Here is a 22549-nt window from a genome sequence, read left to right as displayed (position 1 = left end):
ACTAATTAAGAAAACAAAAAACAACAACACAGAAACAAATGAAATTCTAGAGATTTCTACCCCCACACTTAAACTTGACATTGTCCCCAATGTCAGAAAACACTATAATGCAAATAAAAAATAAAAAAATAAAATAAATAATAAGAAACAAAATAAAACAAGTGGACTGAAAACTTCCCTAATTTGCAGTAAAATCAAGCGATGACCCCCAAGCTAAAATTCTGCAATCAACTTCAAGGGTGGAAAGAACCAAAAGTTCCTGCAAAGAAAAGAAATAATTCAGTTAAGTAAGCAAGAAAATTAATTAAAAAAAAATTGCAAACGAAAAATTGAAAATTACGATAAAAGATAATGAATAAAACTAATAAGTAATCATTGGTCGTGCTTGTTGACTTTCCACAGCTTTCCTCTTGAACAGGGTGACACTTAGCTTTTTACTTGCAAGTGATGATTTGATGATATTGTACGGCGAAGCTTTGCTCTTTGGTGATTTTGCAGTTCCTTATTTGTTCTCCAAGCAGATGTGGCAGCTTCTCTAGTTCTTCATCTCAGACTCCTTCTGCTGGGATGATTGTGCAAGCTGCATTCTTCTCTGCTTGTTTCCTCTGCATGGCGGGCAGGCACGAGGGAGAGGTGTTGGTCTGTTTCTTTCTTCAATCTTTCCAAGTGCCCACCTCTTGCTCTCTTTCTCCTTGTCCTTAGTTGAGGATGAATCAGCACGTTGTCTCCACATGCTTCGAGGTATCATCTTCACTTTCCTTATACGTAAGAGACGAAGAGGAAACACAAGATGATGAGTACTCGAGAGCAAGTGCTGGCTGGAGAAAGGACAGGGAGAAAGCATGATATGAGATACTCTTGCTTTCAACCTTCATGATATGAAATACTTTTGCTTTGAATGGGTTGTTCGCAGGAGTATCCCAAGGAATGAGGAACACAGAGTAACTTAGGAGGATTCTTTGGGAATGCATTTTCGGAGATGAAGAAGTGTTGAGAGGGTGTGCTGAGAGAGTGTGCTTTTGCTGTGGAAGGCGAAGGTAGATACTTATAGGGCTTTTCTTCACAACCGGAACTATTCTCTCACTCATTGTCGGCAGCCGGTGGATGGATGAATAGTACACATTACGCGCTTTCTGACAAAGCTGCTCGTAATTTCCGCAAAGCAGATTCCTCATTGATATCTGGAATCGGCGCTTCGAGCTCTGAGCAACGTCGATTGTAGAGGTAGCATGTGACACGTGCGGATAAATCTGGAAAAGAAGATTTGCCCGTGGGTTGAAGCCCAGCTTTTGAGAAAGCTAGCGTGTCTTTGACTGTTGAATTTCCCTCTTCGATTTCTGAATTGGTGCTTCGACAAACTGCCCGAGAATTTCGCAAAGCAATTTACGTGTGACAAGTGACGACACGTCTGGACAAATTGATCTTTTGAAATCCGGGGTTCGGCTCGTGGTTTCTGAGCAAGCCCAGCCTTTAAGAAATGAAACGCCTCTTTTGAGAAAAGAATCCAGCTTTTGAGAAAGGAGCCCCGACTCTTCGATTTGCGAGAGGACGCTTCTCTGAGGAGCGCCTCTCCGATTTCTTCTTTTTATAGAGGCGTTAAGCTTGTTCCACAACACACTTGAGCACCCTCCTGTAAACACTCCCTTCTTGCACTTGTTTAATCTTGATCATTCCGACTCTCTTCTTTCTTCACCACCTCTGAAAAATGTCTGGCCCTTCCGATCGTCGTTTTGACTTGAACATTGGTGAAGAGGCAGCTCCGCCTTCACCAGACAATATATGGCGCCCATCCTTCATATCCCCTACCGGTCCTCTTACCGTGGGGGATTCGGTGATAAAAAATGACATGACCGCTGCGGTGATGGCCCGAAACCTTGTCACTCCCAGAGATAACAGACTGCTCGCTAGACGGTCTGATGAGTTGGCTGTGAAGGAGTCTCTGGCTCTTAGCGTGCAGTGTGCGAGTTCCGTATCCAACATGGCCCAACGCCTATATGCCCGAACCCGTCACGTTGAATCCTTGGTGGCTGAAATACAGAGTCTCAAGCAAGAGATTAAAGGGCTCAAGCATGAGAATAAGGAATTGCACAAGCTCGCACACAGTTATGCCACCAGTATGAAGAGGAAGATTGACCAGATGCAGGACACCGATGGTCAAATTTTACTTGATCATCGGAGGTTTGTGGGTTTGTTCCAACCGCATCTGCCTTCGTCTTCTGGGGCGGCACCGCGTAGTGAAGCTCCAACTGATCAACCTCTGCCGCCTCCTACTTCTGTGGCCCCGCCGACTGCTAAAGCCCCGCCTACTACTGAAGCACCACCCGACCAATGAATACTATTAGTTTACATCATTGTAAAATTTTAATTTTAATTTTTTTTTTTTTTTTTTAATTTTATGTATTATTATTATTTTTTTTAATTGTTTTTTTTTTTTTTTTTTATCATTAATTTTAAATTTTATCTTTTTTATTTTTTATTTTTATTTTTAAATTTCTTTTTTTTTTTATGTAAATTAATGTAAAGAGACTTTGGTTAACCTTCCCCCACACTTAAACTAAATAATACAAACTCACAGAAATCAACCAAATAACACAACTAACTAAACAAAACAAAATGAAAGCAGTAAAGATAAGGGTGGAAGAATGCAAAGCTGATTGGGCTAGTGATTCCAAAGTCTCCCTTCGTTGAATGCTTGGGTTGCCTCCCAAGAAGCGCTTGATTTAACGTCTTTAGCCGGACGCATCTTTCCTTTAAATTTCCCTCGGCTCCATTTGAACCTAAAATCAAAGAAAGAAAAATAAATCAAATATCAAAAGTAAAATACACAAACACCAATATAAACATAAACAAAAACAAAAATAAAAGGATTAGCAAAGTTGCTAATCCCCGGCAACGGCGCCAAAATTTGGTGCGAAAAATAAGTTAACACACAAATTAAACCCTCTTTTTGACAATTGTAGTATAGATGTAAGTAGGGTATCGTTCTAGGCCGGGGATTAGGAGGGATTGCTAATCTATTAAATTAACTTAAAAATATTAAATAAGACTCAAGGACACAAAACTAGGCTAAAAACTCTAATAACTCGAAACACACTTAAAATGACTCAAAATAATGAAAACAATTAAATTAAACACTAGGAACTGAAATGGACGGAAATTAAATTAAAAGACTAACAATAAAGAAAACTAAATAAATAATATAATTTAATAATGGATGGGTGTTTGGTTTTGATGAAAAGTAAATTAAACTTAATTAAATTACAGAATTGATAAAAACATAAAATTAAGGTAAAATGATAAATGACGGATTAGCTAGAGGGTTCTTCTCCACACATGACACATATGCAACCTAAATTGATTTTCAGTTGTTCTTTCAATAAATTGTGAATCTCAATACTCCAGATTAACCGTGAACAGCACTTTTTTAATCTTCAAGTTTTCCTTAAGTTATTGAATTGGACGGAAAAACGCATACAACAATTCAAAACATTCTTCAAAAGTCCCCTACGTGAAAAGCACAATAGCGATACAATCAAAGATCATTAAACTTTGTGAAAACTATAAGCATTGACGAGGCATTCGTAACTATGAAAAGCATGATACTCTTGCCAAGAATTTACTTAACGTGATTGTGACTAGCAACCTTTACTACTTGTGAAAATAAGTTCATAACGATTAGGTGAAATTCACTTATATTCTAGCATCAAATTCATGCATGTAAATTAAGCGTGCACTCTCAACCAACATACACAAATCAGTTTTTATACGAACGGATAAGTAAATTGAAATCACAACTTATGAAATCACAACCGAAGGTAATCAATTCATATTACAAATATATTCATGGTTTCGAATTAACCTCTAACCAACATAAATTTAATTACACATTATTAAAAACAGAAATAAAATAGGAGTTTGGAAAGATTAAACCGAAAGAAAGGATCTGCTGCGTTCGTGCCCTCTGTAACCACTTCAGCCCTGCCTGACTTTCTTCCTGATGCTGTCTGCGAGCCGCCCAAAGGCAGCTCCCCCTCGCGTCACTCCCTCGCGTCTCACTCCTTCTTCTCGTCAGGCAAGGCTGCCCAAAGGGCAGCTCTCTGCCTTCTCACTATGCCGCTTCCTGCTTTCTGCTGCCAAATGGCAGCCTCTGCCTCCTCTTCCGTCCGTCTCCGCACCAAATCTCTCTTATCTCTCTTCCACGCTGCCCACGCTGCCCAAGGGCAGCCCTCCTCACTGACCTCTCTCACGTGTCCAGCTCCCACACCTTTCACACTTCTCCCCCTTTTCACGCTGCTCCGCGTGTCACACTGCCTTTTCTTTCTGGCAGCAAGGCTGCCTTCTTTCCTTGTCAGTCCTCCTTCCTTTTTCACGTTTTTTTCTCTGGCCTGCGTCTCTGCGAGCTGCCAAGAGGCAGCTCCCTCTCTCCCCTCTGTCTTCGTCTCTACATACCTCAGATTTTCTTTTTATTTCCTCGGATCCCGTCTTTTCTTTCCTTCCGCTGCCCTAGCTGCCAGCTGCCATGTTTGGATTCCTTCCTTTTAATTATGCCGTGTCCCTCTTCCAGTTTTCTGCCTTCTTTTTCCTACTTTGACTCCCCCAGCGTGCTGTCCACTTTGACTTGCTGTCCTCCCCGCACTCCTCTCTTGGATTCCCTTTATTTTATTCTTCTTTCTTCTCTTCCTTTGCAAACATCATAATAATGAGAGGGACAAACATTGTTTATAAAATGTAAATTAGTATTATCATGTGACAATAAAGGGTAAATTTGCATAACAGATCCTATAAACACAAAAATAACGTAAATAGCTCAAAAATATAAGGAACTAACCAAGAAAAGACGAGTGAATTCGAAGTAAAAATATATATAAATATGATCCGATCATACCTTAGTCACGTATTAGGGACATTTCCGTTAATTCACCATCACGAGTGTAAAACTTTGGGACGGGCTGTGACATCTATGGTAAATTGTTTTATTTCATTTTTATTGTTTGTCTTACTGTTGATTAATATATTATTTCTTTACTTACTCTCTTTATTGTTTGTTTGACAGGAGAATGTTGAAAGTTGGTCAGATGCTCAACATGAAGATTAATAGTGCATCATACTTTCTTTTTGATATTATCAAATATCTGAACTTGTTAGGTTTTATTCGTGGGATATTGTTCTTTTTATTTTTTCCAATTTAACTATTGTCCATTTTCTTTTTTAAATAATTTTATGAATAATCTTGCTTGGATATTGAGAAATTTAATACAATGGTTTGGTTAATTTATTAGTAACGATTACATACCTATTTTTATCATATTTTAATTTCAATATATAATTTAATTATAAATAGAATAATAGCTTTTTTGATTGTAAATTCCTCTCGTTAATGTGCACATTTCTAACAAAGACGCTCACATAGGAAAAACCCATTTTCAACTAAATATTGGTTATGAAAAAATTTGCGACGACTAAATATGGTCAATAATATTTATTTCCAATGAAGCTTCACTGTCAAAAATATATATTACCGACAAAATTTTACCATTGCAAATATATATATTCGACGAGTCTCCATTGTCGAAAATATATATATTTCTGACGAAGCTTGCCATTGCAAATATGTATTACCGACAAAACTTCACCGTTGGAAGTACATATTTTCGACGATGCTTGATCATAGCAAATATGTTTTTGTGCCTATTTCTGTCAAGCCATTATGTATTTTCGACAACCTTGTATGGTCAGTAATTGTAAATGCGATGATTGTGCACTCTCGTAAAAAAAGACGATTTTGTTGGAAAACGATTTTCTGACACAATTGTTTGGTAGGAAAAACGTGATTGCAAAAAACATTTGTCGTCACTTGAAAAGTAATTCCGACAACTCTATAAGTATTTGCGACCAAAATTCCATATCGAAAATAAAATAAGTTTGCCATTTTGAACATTCATTTCCAACATAAATATAACTATTAACAACGAGTCATGTGTGTCGAAAATGCATTAATTCCAACGGCTGGTCGGAACAAAAGTATTTCCAATGGGACAATTTCCGACGCTCAACGAGGGCTTTTTCCCGTCGGAAATAAGTAGTTGCGACGGCAAAATGCCTTTTCCAACAGTATTTGACCCTCGCTAATGACACTTTGTTTTGTATGTCGGGTTTTCGAATGGAGACGTTTGTTCTAGTTGGGCTTTCAAAAAAATTGGTGTTAGTTCGGGTTGGGGATCCGGAAAGAGACGTTAGTTTTGACGGATTGTGATTTGTTAAGCTTTCAAAAAGATTGGTGTTAGTTTCAGCATACCAGTCAAGATTTCATGCAGGCTCTTTTGATGCGTGGTCACACATGAAGGAGGCGTCGATAGTTTCAAATTAGATCTTATTTCCTTCTTGGCAAACTTATGATTTCACATCATGAGTTTATGGGAGTGTTGGAAAATAAAAATGAAAGTATTTTAGGGATTTAATTTAATTATAGTTTTGGTATGATTTGATTTGGTCCAGGTTTCCTTGTCTTGTAAATAAATGATCGTTTGATTTATTTCCTAGTATTGCTCCTTTGTAATCTTATAAATATCTCCTTACATAGAAGAATAAAGTATTAATATTGTTATTTTAGAAATAAGAGATTGTACAGAACTCATATTTTCATAAATCCTTTATTTCCAACTTATATTCCTATACAGCATGAAGCACGAAGGTCGCCCATAAACAAACATTACTCCATTGTCGAGGAAATATATATCGCATCTGCTATTGAGCCTTGACATATATTATTGTGGGTTATGAAATAAACTTTGATTAGGGAATCTAGTGTGTTCAACTACATTGGCCAATGCAAGAGTGACTTTCTTGTCTACTTTGTATTCTAGGTTTGAAGTATTGAAAAAGTAGATTGTACGAAGGTTTAGTTGAGGGGGTACAGCTAAATTGTTATACATACTTGTTATTCAATTTTCTGTTTCATGTTTTCAGCCATTCTAGGCCACATAATAGGATCACTCATTCGATTCACCCTACCAGATTGAGCAAAGTTCATGCTATTACACTCAACAAAGGACTAAAGGCACCGCAGAAAGATGCAATAATTTACAGCGAATAATGGGAACAGGGAAAAATACTTGAATGAACAAATTACGGAACACTCACAGGAATGTGTTGAAGTATAAGTCTTGTAGCTACAGGAAGATTGAAGAAATAGGATGTCTGGAAGTTCAAGTTTCAGTTCTTAGAAACTAGAATTGGAGGTTTTTCAACTGCAAATGGCCCTCTACTACAGTGGGAGAGAAGAGTGTTGCCCTTGCACCACGACGTGAGTTTTGTTAGAATTTGTGATTGGGTATTTCAAAATACAAGTCCTCATTGATCATGTTAATATCATTCTTAATGATTTCTTTTAATCTTAATTTCAGTTTTGTTTGCAAACCAAAAGTTGACGCATTAAAGAGGTTATAATATTGGGGCTATAAATTACATTTTCTCTTTGAATATGCCATCTTGATTAACCCATTAACTGGGCAATTATATTGTCTAACGTTTTTAGACCATGCTTAATCATGTTTACCTTTCTCATGTTCTATATAAAAACAACTCTTCATGCCGTAAGGATTATGTTGATCTTTACCTAGACTACTCCTTTTGCTATTGGACTTCAAATATTTTCTTTCCTACAAACCTCACCCAATTAAAGGAATCCCACCTTCCTCTCCTCTCTTGATTTATTGTATTCTCTCAAATGCTATTATAATTTCATCTCTCATATGCCAAAGGAAAATCGAGTTGTTCGTACGATCCAAGTATTGTGAGTGTACGCTTACGATGATTATAGGTTGTTGTATCGTGGATGGTAGGGCGCCATAACCTGTTACATTGAGACATTATCTTAGAGGGGCGAAATCTACTCTTAAGGACAGTGACTACATGCCTCAACCTAAAATCTTGTTCTAATTGAGGATCGACAAAGAGCGTTCTCTACCTACAAAAGTTAAGTATTTTATTTTATTTAATAAATTGAGGTGATAAAATTGTGATATACTGATATTATTTTATGTGATTTGTTGTAGGAGAGCATCGTTATCGCAAATATTTCCAACAAGTTCAAACCCTGTCGGCTCCTTAATCTAATATCTAATCTAACAAATCTATCGTTTGACAAAAAAAAAAAATTTTTTTTTGAAGTTTAAGTTCACAAAGTTTCTAATGGATGGTCACAATTATAACATCTAAATGGTGTAGATTGTGCCACATGTCTAGCTTTATAACTGATTTAATTTGATCATGTGCAACTCACGTGTGCCCTTGTTATTGAGGTGTGATGACTAGAAACAGCTATATCACACGCTCCTCATGCTTTATTTTTAACAGATTTTAGAGAGATAGAGAATCCAATGTAGATATATTCTTGAGAGATTACATTGGTGACCTTCTTTCTTCCATTTCTCTGCAATTCAGCGATCACATTCTCAGTGATTTCATGAGTTAAATCCTACTGGAAATCGAGTTCATCACCCCTAAACACACTAACATGGCTTAAGAGCTTGGTTCGAATTGAATCAAGGGGTGTGATTTGTGAAATGTTCTTTGAGCTTTCAACCAAGATCTCAAGTAAATTGAAGAACAAAATGTTTGGATCTAGAGCTAATCTTCGAGCTCTGATCTTCATTGGTGTCAACTATGAATTTTTGTGCGCCAAATGATGACTATTTTCAAGTCTCACAATCTCTTGGGTTGTGCTGAAAATGGCTATGAACTTCCCTCAGATGAGAAGTAAATGGATGGGAAGTAGCTGATTGTTGCTCGGGATCTTCTTTCCAGAGATGCAAAAGCCCTGAGGTTAATTCAAAGTACAGTGAGTGACCAAATTTTTTTCAAGATTGCAAATCAGGAGACATTTAACAAAGTTTGGGATGTGTTGAAGCTGGAATACAAAGGCGATTATCAGGTCATGGCAATGAAATTACAAGGTATTCGTCTTGATTTTGAGAATGCTAGAATGAGTAATGGTGAATCTCTGTTTGATTATTTGACTAGATTGTTTGCTTTGGTGAGTCAAATGAAAATGCACAGAAAGGATTTGTTAAATAAAATTACGGTAGAGAAGCTGTACATTAGCCTAACTCTTACTTATGTTACTATTGTATCTTTTATTGAGGGTACAAAGAAAATCAGTGAGATTGAACCAACTGAGTCTACAACAACACCTAAAGCTTTTGAGTAAAGATGAATGAGACATGTTGAAGATGGAGAGGTGAATGAAAGAGAATTTAGTAGCCTAAGTATTCAGCCAAAGGAGAACTCACAAGTTGTTGGTTATAAAGGCAAGAAGCCTTGGAAGAATAAGTAGAAGAAACACTATGTGAAACAAAGTGAGAAGCCAAATGTGATTGTAAAGAACAATGGTAGCAAAGGAGATTGCAAGATTTGTGCCAATTTACATTTTGGTGAATGCTGGTTTAAATCCAAAGTGTCACAAATGTGATAAGTTTGGGCATATTGCCAAAGATTGTAGGAGTAAAATGGTCAAACTGGTTCATTATGTCAAGGAGGGGGAAAAGGCACTAGTATGTTCTTTGCTTGTGATTCCACAACAACTGTCAAGAATGAACATGTCTGGTCTATAGATAATGGATCCAGGAATCACATGACTTTACATGAGTCAATGTTGATTGATGAAGACAGAAATGTGACTACATGACTTTTTTTTTAAACAACCGATATTATCTATACACTAAGGGGAATTGGGTGTGCTTATCTTCACAATGGGCTAACAATAATGAGGTTAAAATTCACCTTTGGCAAGAATCAAATCTAAGACCTCTAACTTACAAGTAAGGTTCTAAAAAATGCTAGGCTCTAGTTGGGTGGCGGGCTGGAGCCTAGCGGCTAGGCGGACTAGGTGGATTTAAGTAAGTCTATTATGTTTCGTGTAAATAAGTGTCCTGTTTGCACTTATATATATATATATATATATATATATATATATATATATATATATATATATAATTTCATCTTAAACTACAAAATAGAATGACATATAATTATGAAGTATTGGAGCATAATGAAAACATGGGGAACAAACATGTGATGTGTGTTCATTTAACTATTCAACTAGTCTCTTCCAATTTATTGAAAAAAGTAAAATACAAAATGAAAGTTATCTATTTTCTGTTTAAGTAGTCGCAACCTAAGCGGGTGCCTAGGCAAGTCTGGACGGGTTAGTCGGGTGCCTAGGTAGTCTAGGTAGGTGCCTTATCAGGTCTAGGCACCCTTTCTTAATTTTCAAATGCCTAGGCATTAATCGGGGCGGTGGCCAGCAGCCTAGTGCCTAGGCGGCGCTAGGCGGCGCTAGGCGGCGATTTTAGGAACAATGCTTAAAAGTGAAGAGAAATACCACTAGAATGTAGTACTAAGTGGCACTGCATGACTTAAGATGGGAAACATACAGATAGTACAAGCTATAGCAAAAGGAACCTTGGTGATTGAAACCAAAAATAGTACAAGGCATATCAAAGAGGTTATGCTTGTTCTTGATTTAGGTAAAAACTTGCTAAGTGTAGGCCAAATGCTAGATCATGAATATTTCTTATTGTTTAGATATGATAAAGTTGAAATATTTAAAGATAGAAGCCTTGAAAGACATGTGGTTGCAGTACAAATGACGGGAAACATATGTTTTCCTCTCATAATGAAAGATATAATGCCATCTGCATTGAAGCAATAGCTGAAGAAGACTCTTGAGAGTGGCACAAAAGATTTGGTCACTTGAATTTTCAGAGTTTACATATGTTGGCTGATAAGGAAATGGTATTATGCCTGTCTAAATTGAAGAAATCAAATGTTGTCTCTGAAGGATGCATTGTAGGAAAACATCACTGAGAGACATTCAATAAAGAGATGACTTGGAGAGCAAATAAGCCATTGGAGTTGATACACTCTGATGTATGTAGTCCTATGCAGGTCGCTACACTTGGTGGAAATAAACACTTTCTGATATTTATTGATGACCATACCAGAATATGCTGACTATATTTCTTGAAGCCTAAGGTAGGCGTATTATGTGTATTTAAAAGATTTAAAGCTATGGTTCAGCTTGAAAGTGGTTATCAAATTCAAAAATCGAGACATGACTGAGGAGGAGAATATACTTCTCTAGAGTTTCAAAGCTTTTATGATGATCTAGGCGTTGAAAGGCAATTGACAGTGGCGTATTCCCATAAACAAAATGGTGTTGCTGAGAGGAAGAACATGACCATTATTGAAATGGCTAAAGGCATGTTACTTGATAAGAATCTACCTTATGATTTTTGGGGAGAAGCTTCTAACAATGCAATATATCTTCTAAATAGATGTCACCTAAAGCTTTGCAGGACAAGAATCCATTTGATGCATTTAGTGGTAGAAAGCCAAGAACAAGACATCTCAGAGTGTTTGGCTGCATTTGTTACAATCATGTTCCTGGACAACTAAGATAAAACTAGATAAAACTTCTATGAAAGAGATCTCTGTTGGTTATGCAAAGTTGTGAAGGGTTACAGAGTTTGTAACTTAGCAATCAAGAAGGTTTTTGTGTCAAACGGTGTTATATTTGATGAAGAAGGTGTATGGGACTAGAAAGCTGAAAATGCAATTGCCATGACATTTTCAATGAATTTGAACCTGAATGAGAAGGAACAAAAATAATCCCATGAAGAAGGTGTATGGTCGGTCACCTTTCTATAAATATCCCACGCATCCCACTAAAATGCTAAGCCATTTGCTGCCCAAAAACTCCTAAAAATATATTCTTTTAAGAATAATAACTTTGGTATCAAAGATTCTTCGACCAAAGCCCTGCCGTTCATCGTGGGCGCGTGAAACTTTTGGTCTTAATTGAAGGTGTTATAATTTTGCAGGTGCATTTTTGTCAAATTAACATACAACGGAAATTTGCATCCACAATAGTATAATCAAGCGCATCATCGCATAATGATTCCTATTACACCAATTCCAATTTATCAAAACCAAAATTGAATAACAACGCATACAATAACCGAAATCCAGAGTGAATATGCTAGCAATATAGTTTTCCTGCTACTAATTTCTAGAAAGGTATAGGACTATAAATTCGTATTACCTCTTCGAAACGCATGAATTGAAAGTAACGTCCTGCATGTCACAGTCATACCACAGGGTGTGCTCTAATTTGTGGAGTTTAAAAGAGGGAAACTGGTGAAGACTGAAGAGGTATAATTCATTTATTTTTAATTAAACACCTAAATGGCGTTGTTTTGTTGGTTTTCCAGGGAATAAAAAAGAAACGTCGAGCGCAGCAGCAACAAAGTTAGGTGCTAGTTGGACATCTGATTGGGCACTAGTGCCTAGGTGAGGCATAGGCGGACTAGACAAATTTAAGTAAATTATTATATATTATATAAATAAGCGTCTAATTACAATGAAAAAATTATACTTAAATTAGGAGTTCGGGTTTATTTAACATACAACATATAAAAGTATTAGAATTTTTACTTTAATTAGTGTCTTAGTAATTTGATGGTATGAGATGAAAATTCAAGTGATTACTAGTCTGTAGTGCTTTACGAAATATTTTTGAGAAGTCTTATGAAAATTATTATAAATTTTAAAAGAATTAATAGTGTTAAACATGTGAATAAGGGCTAATTTGCTATTATTGTGCTTTGAAAAAAAAATGTGTGTTTGCTTTACCTTTTTGATAAAAGTGCTTTTAATAAATAAAAATAATATCTGAGTGTTTTGGTAAACTTTTGTTTAAATTATTATAAATATGTTAAATGACTAAACATGATATGATATTTAATGTGAGATAATAATTGTCAAAGAGAATTATGTAAGAACAATGATTGTAATTTTTTAAAATATATGGGAATGCATATGTTATTTGAAAACTTTATTAAATAGACATTGATTACTATATTTTGAAAAAAAAAAGACATTGCTTTTAGAAACTTGGTAGCCTTTTCCTTTCTATACTTTTTTACCATCATTGCCAACAGATTTTTTATAAAAAATATTTCTTTTTAGTTTTGTTAAACACATTTAATATTTTAAATTTTTTAATAAGCTATATATATTTTTTTTAAAAACATCACAATTCCAGACGAGAGCTAAAAAGCATAGGCTGAGTGATGTAGACATGCAAGTGGTAAACTGATGTAATATATCTGGCGCCACACCTCCCGATTATTTTGTCGGCATATATGTATCACCTCCCAATTCATAAGGCCTTTAGTGAATAGTATTGAAGGTGGCAGAAGCTCATAGGATGACAACTAAAGAAGACAAAAATGTTACTTTGCCACGAGGGAGAGAGAAAATGAGTCTCTCTGCATCATCTTCTTCGTTGGGACAAGGAGGCTCCTCCTCCTTCAGCAAACCAGACCCCATTTCCGATAGAACCAGAGGTGTGGCAGCACAGAAAATCAAAGTCCTGGGCTTCTTTTCCGGCTAGAAGAGGGGCGGCCGTCCTCTTTGCGCCATAATAGGTTCGCCCTTGATAACAGAACGCATTCAATATTAAAACTCTAACAAGAAGAAAAAGATCAGGATTTAATTCAAAGATTAAATTCTTCAACCTTATCGGTTATGTACTTACGTAAAGAATTCGGGTCAAAAATTTCTACTTTTTTATTGGGTCAAATAATTTTCTACTCTTTGAACAAGTCTCTGTAGCTGGAGCCTGGCGCATACCAAAAATTTCATCACTGACCGTGACCTGGTCTTTAAACTGCAGACCATGACCTGGTCTTTAAACTAGGACTTCAAAATTCAATTTGTTTACGAATTTTAACCCTTTACTATTCTCATGAGCAAGTACGTGGACACCATATCCCTTCCTCCCTTCCTCTATATAAACCCCATGCAATATTCCAGGCAGAGACAACTTAATTATCTCGATCGATATCAAAATTCCCAAGTTATGGCAATGAAATATTCAAGATCTTTGCTCTTTGGTGTGCTGCTACTCATTGGCTTTGCATTGACAAATAGCAAAGCTGCTAATACGGATCCACCTGTGCATTGCGAATTTCTCAATCGCAACAGTTTTGAACCAGGGTTCATATTTGGCACAGGTTCTGCATCTTACCAGGTCAATATATATATCTTCTGGGATTATTTACCATTTTATTGGTATATTTTATACATGCAGTTAGCATCCATGCATGAATTATAATGTTGACATCTTCCTTGCGTGTGTGGTAGTACACTTACGAATATGCATGTATGTATATTTCAGTATGAAGGTGCAGTAAAAGAAGATGGAAGAGGACCAAGCATATGGGACACCTACACCCACAAACATCCAGGTCTGTGATTTAATCAATTGGTAATATGAAAACTTTGGCTACTTCATTTCAAAGGAGTATAATTAGCACCTCATTCTTTTCTTCATGAGGACAAGTATACCTAAAAAACTCCAACCCCTCTGATAACCATGCACTTTGTTCGGAGACAAATAGTACGTGGTCATGTGATATGTGCAATATATGTATATACTTCATCAATACGCACGCACATAAAGTACTTTGCATATGATATGGATTTCACCATTATGTTTTTTATTAAGTGCAGAAAAAATCGCTGATGGCAGTAACGGAGATGTTGCTATTGATCAATATCACCGCTATAAGGTCTAGAATCTCATAACTTTAATCTCTTGACCGTTTATACTTGAAGGGCACATGTTAACATATTAAATTGGAGCCTTTATAAAAAGCACAATATAATGAGATCCTCAATATTTCATTTTAAACTTTTTTCTTATTATGATATATATCCTTTTGTCATTCTAGGAAGATGTGGGGATTATGAAGGATATGGAGTTGGATGCGTACCGATTCTCTATTTCATGGTCCAGATTATTACCAAGTAAGTTGCTCCGCATCCTCATATTTGGTTGGGACCAATGTCAATATATATTGTGCATAAGAATTATTTGTCCTATGAGAAAATTATTCTCTTTATATACTTTTAACAAAATTAATGTGATCGAGTTATCTACTGTAGAACCCTTATTTTTCTTGTTATTTTTGTTCTAATTAGATGGAACGTTAAGTGGTGGCGTTAACAGAAAAGGAATTGATTATTACAACAATCTCATCGATGAACTCCTAGGCAATGGTTAATCATCCTACCTTAAACAATTATTACATGAATTTTTAGAACATCATTCAATCAGACTTTTAATTTGATTTTACTGATCATGTATATATAGGATTAAAGCCATTTGTGACACTCTTTCATGGGGATGTTCCCCAAGCTTTAGAAGATGAATATGGTGGTTTCTTAAGCCCTCGTATTGTGTAAGTGAACAAAATTTCTTCTCTCAGTGATAATTTGATAAAATACATACTGATATTCGTAACATAAATGTGTATCTGCAGCGATCATTTTAAAGACTATGTGGAACTTTGTTATAAGGAATTTGGTGATCGAGTCAAGCACTGGTTCACGGAAAATGAGCCATATACTTTTAGTTACATGGGTTATGCTGTTGGTACTGAAGTACCGGGACGCTGCTCTTCTTGGCAAAACCTAAACTGCACCGGTGGAGATTCAGCCATTGAACCATACTTGGTGGCACACCACCTTCTTCTTGCTCATGGAGCAGCTGTAGAATTGTACAAGAACAGATATTAGGTTCAATAGCTTTTGTTCTTTTTTTTGGGGTCAGATTATTGGCTCCTAATTGAGAATTCTATATGAATCATTATTATTGAGTTGTAATACAAGAGGGAATACTCTTTGTAGTGAGATAATCTAAAGGTTGTATCTTTTTCCATAGCTCCTATTTGTTCAACCAAAATTCATATTTTTGTGTAGGCAACTCAAAAAGGCTTGATAGGGATAACATTGGTGTCAGACTGGTTTGAGCCTTCTTCGGATTCAAAGCAAGATAAAGATGCTGCCTTACGATCTTTGGATTTTATGTTTGGATGGCAAGTGTCTTATTAGATTATATATCAACCCAATTACATGTTTACTTATGAATTGAAACATTGATACTACCTAGCCAGCAGTACTCTTTATATATAATAATATAATTAGGCTAATATCCGGAATTGTCATGTTTTGTAGGTTTTTGGACCCATTAACAAGTGGTGACTATCCACACACCATGCGATCAATTGTTGGGAAAAGATTGCCCAAATTCACAAAAGAACAATCCAAGTTGCTAAACGGATCATTTGATTTTCTTGGAATAAATTATTATACTGCTAGATACACAAGTAGTGCAACCAAGAACAATTCACTACCGGCAAGCTACGTAACAGATTCTCGAGCTGATCTTACAAGTGAGTGCAAAAGGAAACTTAGTTTGAATAGCTTAAGTTCTTTGTACTTCTTTGTCTAGTTTAACTTCTTAATTACTTTAATTATATTCTAATATTTACACCAATTGTATTCTAATGTTTGTAAATATTGTGGCAGCTGAGCTTAATGGAGTACTCATTGGTCCACAGGTAAATATCAAATTTATCATTTTGAGCTATTTGCATTTGGAGGAGTAGTTTTTTTTCCCCAACATTTACGTATTATCTTCAAATGGTGTTGCAGGCTGCTTCAGATTGGTTATATGTATATCCAAAAGGAATTCACGATCTTGTGCTTTACACAAAGGAAAAATATAATGATCCACTCATTTATATTACTGAGAATGGTATGTAATACAAACTTTTAAGCCTTGATTAATTGCAAAAGTTTCACATATTTATAGTGGTGTAAAATGAAACTACACGTTTTCTTATAGTTTTAGAGGAAGAAACTAAATTTAATTTTTTTGTGTAATAATATGTACATAGGTGTATCAGAGTTGAATAATCCAGAACTATCACTTGAAGAGGCCCTTCATGATACCAGTAGAATTGACTACTACTATCATCACCTGTGTTACCTTCAAGCGGCGATCAAGTAAGTAGTGATTAACAAAATGATTAAGGCTATATACTGCCTAGCCTTCTTATGTTATGGTTATTTAATCATTATATTGACCTAACCCATTTGAACATTTGTGCGTGTGTGTGTAGAAATGGGGCGAAAGTGAAGGGATACTTTGCATGGACATTGTTAGACAACTTTGAATGGACTTCTGGATACACTGTCCGATTTGGTTTAAACTACGTGGATTATAAAGATGGGCTGAAAAGATACCAAAAACTCTCAGCACACTGGTTCAAAAATTTGCTTAAGAAGAATAAATTCAAAGAAAGCTACAGTTCATTATAAACATTTAAGTGGATAACTTTTTTTTATGTATTTACATTTCAATTCCTTATGCATTTGTATTTCCTTGCAATAATGTAAACATTATTTGAGATTCAATAATTCAATAAAAAGCTGTAAGTGTTGTGAATGCTACAATAAAACCTCTCTCTATAAACGAATAACTTATTTGTAGTCATAAAAAGTTTTGGTCCCTGTTTGGGTTTAGGAATAAATTTCACATTGTAATAAGTTATCATTTTAATAGGTCCTGTTGTAAGGAAACTCAGCTCGACATAGTAGTAATTGTTAATAGGGAACTTTAACGAAAAACACTCGGTGCTGTACACTCGGTGCTGTACACTTTAACAAAATACCACAATTGTAATAAGTCAATACTGGTACTATTCACTTTACCTTTTATTTTGTTGTTATCGTTAAAGCTCAAAGTTTTCATTTGTTGATAAGGACAATAATAAGCTACGCCACAAATAAAATTTTGTTGTGCTTTGAAAAACAAATGCTTCTGCTGCGTTTTGAGAATAAATAACTGTCAAATAAAGTGTTGAGTGCTTGCTTTACCTTTTTGATAAAAGTGCTTTTAATAAATAAAAATAATATCTGAGTGCTTGGTAAACTTTTATATAAATTGTTGTGAATATGCTAAATGACTAAACATGATATGATATTTAATGTGAGATAGTAATTATCAAAGAGAATTATGTAAGGACAATGATTGTAATTTTTTAAAATATATGGGAATGCACTTGTTATTTGAAAACTTTATTAAATAGACACCGATTACTCACTAGTAGAAAAAAGCCTATCTACCACGGTTAATGCCTGTGGTAAATTGCAATCCACCACGAATACTATGCCCGTTAGTATTCTGGATGTGATAAAAAGTCTCTGTTTCTACCACGAACTATGCCCGTTATCAAATGCAATATAACCACGGATTGTACCCGTGGTAAATTGGAATCTAACACCACGTGCTATGACCGTTGTCAATTACTAATTGACCACAGCCAATGCCAGTTATAAATTATTTTCCAAAATAAAAAAAAACTATTTAACAAATATATTTATATATTTGTATTGATACATTTTAGTACAGAATAACCAACAAAGTTCCATGTTTACTACAATATAATAACTACATAAAAAAAATCACAAATTCAAATATTACAAGTCGTACATTGTTGGCCCTCTTCCTTTTCTCTTTTTGCTTCATTCACATCATCACTTGAGTGCATCTCGTCACTGTCTAGCAAACCATCAAAATCTAGACACCTAAAAATTGAAACCAAATTCGTAGAGAGATTAACAAAGGAATGTTTCGTATCCTAAAAGAAAAAACGAATTTAGAGAGAGATTTTGCAGAGTAACCAAATGCAACTAGAAGACCACTCAATTCATAACAAATTTATACAGAAGCAAATAACCCAGTTTACAAATGCGTTCCAAAATGTCATAACTCTTTGAGATATTTCATCAAACACTTAGTGGTCATACTATACTTACCCCAAATTACTTGTAGCAAATTTGATAACCACTTTAGGTTCTCTCTCCTTCCTGCAAGAAAAAAGATGGTCATATGGGTAAGAAGGCTCACTAAAAACGAAGTGTCATTAGCGTGCAAATACAAGCCAACAGAAATTCCATGTATGTAGCTCCTTCATCACTCCTTCATATAGCTTTTTCATCACTGGTTCATCACCTGCAAGTTCAAATACTGGAAAACACATTGCTCTAAGATAAAACCCATGAGATCCTGAATCATGTAATACATTAAGTTGCATGTTGAACCTAGTTAAAGTGAGACTATGATTACACAACCAACAGAAATTCCTCTGATGGCAACCATGACTTGGCTAAAGAATGTGGCAATTGTCTGACAAAAAGATAACATTCCATCAAAGTCTTTTAAAGAATACAAGAAAAAAACTTTGAACAAGAAAGAGGCAAACAAGAATTTCAAAAATTGAAAAACATTTAATCAAAATTTTGGCTTATTTGTACCCCATTGCAGTTGGCCTTGTAACAACCTATAGAAAGCTACCTTATAAGCTTCCTTATATACAAAGTAAATCCCTAGATTCTAGAGTGATGACACAAATGGCATCAAACTTTAGCCTAGATTCCCTGTTCATCTCCACTCCAGTATAGAGTCAATGAAAAATATATATATATACACTGCTCATCGGCCAATGAAAAAGACGTTGTTCATGTATTTATGAGAAAAAAAAAATTCAACATTACCCATAACAAAAAATTAAAAAAAAAAAACTATTTTACCCAAACAGAGACTTTGGAGGGTGGATCAGTAGATGCATAAGTGAAGGGCTACTGGAAGCTCAAGATTGAAGGCAGATACCTGTGAATCCAACACAAAATCATGATTAAAACAAAAGGAGAAGTATGGATGACAGATCGTGTGACAACCCGTCCCTAATTTTCCTATGTATTTCTCCCCGAGTATGTGTATTGATGATTATGCCTTATTGGCAAGTGACATGGACTTATTCTTATCGCTTTCCATTTTTATTTCTCGCTATCGTATTTAAATTGTACACGCTAGTACGAGTAGACATAGATTTTAAAGTGTAAAAATATCTATTTCGGATAGATTTCGATCTCCTTTTACATTAGGAAATCTAAAAATCTACCCCTTGGATTCCTTTTAAACCCATCCCGTGCACTCTCTGCATCACTCCACTTTCAGCTATTCCATCCCATCTTTTCTGTATGTTCTGTCCCCCCCTCTATCAGAAAAAGCAAAGAAAATTTGAAAACCTCTCTCTTCTTCCTCTCTCTCCCGTGAGCTCTCTCTCCCTCTACAACTCGATGAGCGAGCACCAAAGCTCATAGATCGAACAAACAAACTACATCATCATGCTCATCTCAGCCCCACGATCATGACCATACCCCTGGTTCGCATGTTGACCGAGTTTTGAATGTCCAACTCGGAAGGTCCGACTCGGCGAGTTCGATACTACGGTTTTCAAGCCATGCATGGCTAAGGTAAGCCTTGAGAAACCCTTAGAACCTTCATTTCACTTCTATGGGTTGTTATTGATCCTTTTTTTGTGTTTTGAACGTGTGGTTTTACCCAGAAACGCGAGAAGAAGGAGAACCTGAAGTTTTTCGTACAAGAACCGTGGCCATTTAGTCACTTTCAAACCATTTTTCTGGTCAACCTCGACCACAACTGGACTTCTTCTAGGTACAAACTTGTTCTCTACATTCCTAACTTCAAAATGGCTTTTGAATCACTGAGTTTGGTTAAGTAACGAGTTAGAAATCAACTCTAGAAGTTAGGAAGAAAATTTTAGTTTTTTGGAAAATTTCAGCAGTGGTCGTTTGGCCACATTCAGACCAAGTTTCTGAACAACACGAACTATATTCTAACTTTCTGTAAATTGGGATCGGTAGATCGCATTCCTAGCTTTAATTTGGCTTTTGTAGAAGTGAATTTGGTTGAGAATCGAGCTTGTTATAGGCTCTGGAAGATTTTCACGAAGAAGGTGAGTACAATGTACTCGTGGGGGTGCGTGGGCGCGCGTGGACTGAACCTTTAGGCGGCGCGTGGGGGCGCGTTCGGGGTTCGGCCGGCGCGTGGTTGGTACATGCACGTTCGTGTCGTCGAGTAGATCGATTTCACATATTTACACCCTAGGTTTGAGCTAACTATGGGCATTTTATTTAGTTTTCTGTTATGTGCTTAATTAATGTTATTTAGTTATTTCACATATAGGGGAAACTTATTCCGAGGATTTTCGAGGCCAAGCTAGGCTCGGGGGACCCAACGACATACTTGTGAGTGGGCAGTTGTTTTATACCTATATATATTTATAGTTTCCATAAATACGTATTTACTTCACTTTTACGCCTATATTGCATATTATCATTATTGTGATATAAATTGTGATAAATGCCGCTATATGGTTGTGATATTACTGTCATGACATTCATACATACTTGTGTACATGCTCATCTTGATGCACCTGGTGTTAGTATTCGCCCCAGGGCCAGGGCTAGGGCCAGGCCAGTTCTTCACGTGTATGTTCACATCTGCACCATTCGCTTACCTTGGATCAAAGTTTAGGTGCCAGTCTTGTCAGGTAGATTGCATTAGGCGATCCGACTTGTATGTGATGTGTTTTTGCACCAGTTTTCACGTGATCGTAATACTAGAGCATATTGATTACACCCAGTCCTGTTCGTGTCAGAAACCATCTGTTTGAACTTGTGTGTCAGCTTAGAGGGATGAGCACTTAGTTATATTGATTATCACATGATTATTATTGTGGCATATGATACATCATTTACTTGGCATATTTCTGGTTATATGGCTGATATATTGGATTTCATACTTACGTAGTATGTTTTGAGGAAACTATACTTGTTTTACAGCGAGGGGTTACTATATTCAAAGATAAATGTTTTCTTATAAGCATTGTTTTGCTGACCCGCTCAACTTTAATTTTCGCCCCTCTCGGACCTAGATAGCTGTACTCTCTGTGGCACTCGAGGAATCACGACAGTTCTGACATTTCCTTATGTTTAGATGTACGAACTTATCACTACTATGTAATAAGTGTACTTTGGTTGCCTTAACTACTCTTTCGTAGTCTCACTGTCTATTACACTCTGAATAATTGTAGTGGGTTCAACCCACGAATTGCGCACTCTTTCACTGTTTAGTTCTAATTAGTTTAAATTTTATTCACTTTTTGCATTACTTACCCTTATGGTTACGTCACCTCATGGTGACGGCAGCATGCTTCGACCTTTCCAGGTCGGGATGTGTTAGCTTGGTATTAGAGCATAGGTTTAGACAGTCCTGCACTTCCTAGTGTGTTTTAACGCTTGTTTTCTTATGTCAGAACCATGCCACCTCGTAGAGAGCCACGTTCTCCAGCGGAGAATAACTTTCCAGACTTTGGGCAATTTGGTGAGGCTATCGCCGCTACTATTCAGTCTTCACTCTGTCCTACCCCGAGGAATACTCTGGATATTGTATCCCGCGTGAAGATTAATGATTTCTATGGTAATGAGGGACCGTAGAAGTCAGAGATATGGTTCGATCATGTGGAGAAGACTTTTCTAGTTATGCACATGCAGGGTAATCTTTCCCTAGAGAGATGGGTTGAGACCGCGACCTGGTTCTTTCGATTGGGAGCAGAATCTTGGTGGGATCTTAAGAAGAAATCCTTATCTGATGCGGATGTTGCAGAATGGGATGTTTTCAAACAGTAATTTAAGGCCAGATTTATTCCTTCTGAGTATGTGGATAGTAAGAAGAATAAGTTCATAGACCTGAGGCAGGGCGATATGT

General features: G+C 36.2%; 1 long non-coding RNA gene and 1 pseudogene across 1 annotated transcript; both read left to right on the top strand.

The window, feature by feature from the left end:
* Positions 1-13880: 13880 nt before the first annotated feature.
* LOC126623353 (beta-glucosidase 12-like) lies at positions 13881-17372 on the top strand (annotated as a pseudogene).
* A 2708-nt stretch (positions 17373-20080) lies between these two features.
* LOC126623361 (uncharacterized) lies at positions 20081-21008 on the top strand. Its single transcript, XR_007623739.1, has 3 exons — positions 20081-20232; positions 20325-20434; positions 20966-21008. It is a non-coding gene; the product is annotated as an uncharacterized LOC126623361 (long non-coding RNA).
* The last annotated feature ends 1541 nt before the right edge of the window (positions 21009-22549 follow it).

The sequence above is a fragment of the Malus sylvestris genome, chromosome 5, assembly GCF_916048215.2.
Source record: "Malus sylvestris chromosome 5, drMalSylv7.2, whole genome shotgun sequence".
Classification (NCBI taxonomy): domain Eukaryota; kingdom Viridiplantae; phylum Streptophyta; class Magnoliopsida; order Rosales; family Rosaceae; genus Malus; species Malus sylvestris.
This window is presented reverse-complemented; position numbering and strand designations above follow the sequence as displayed.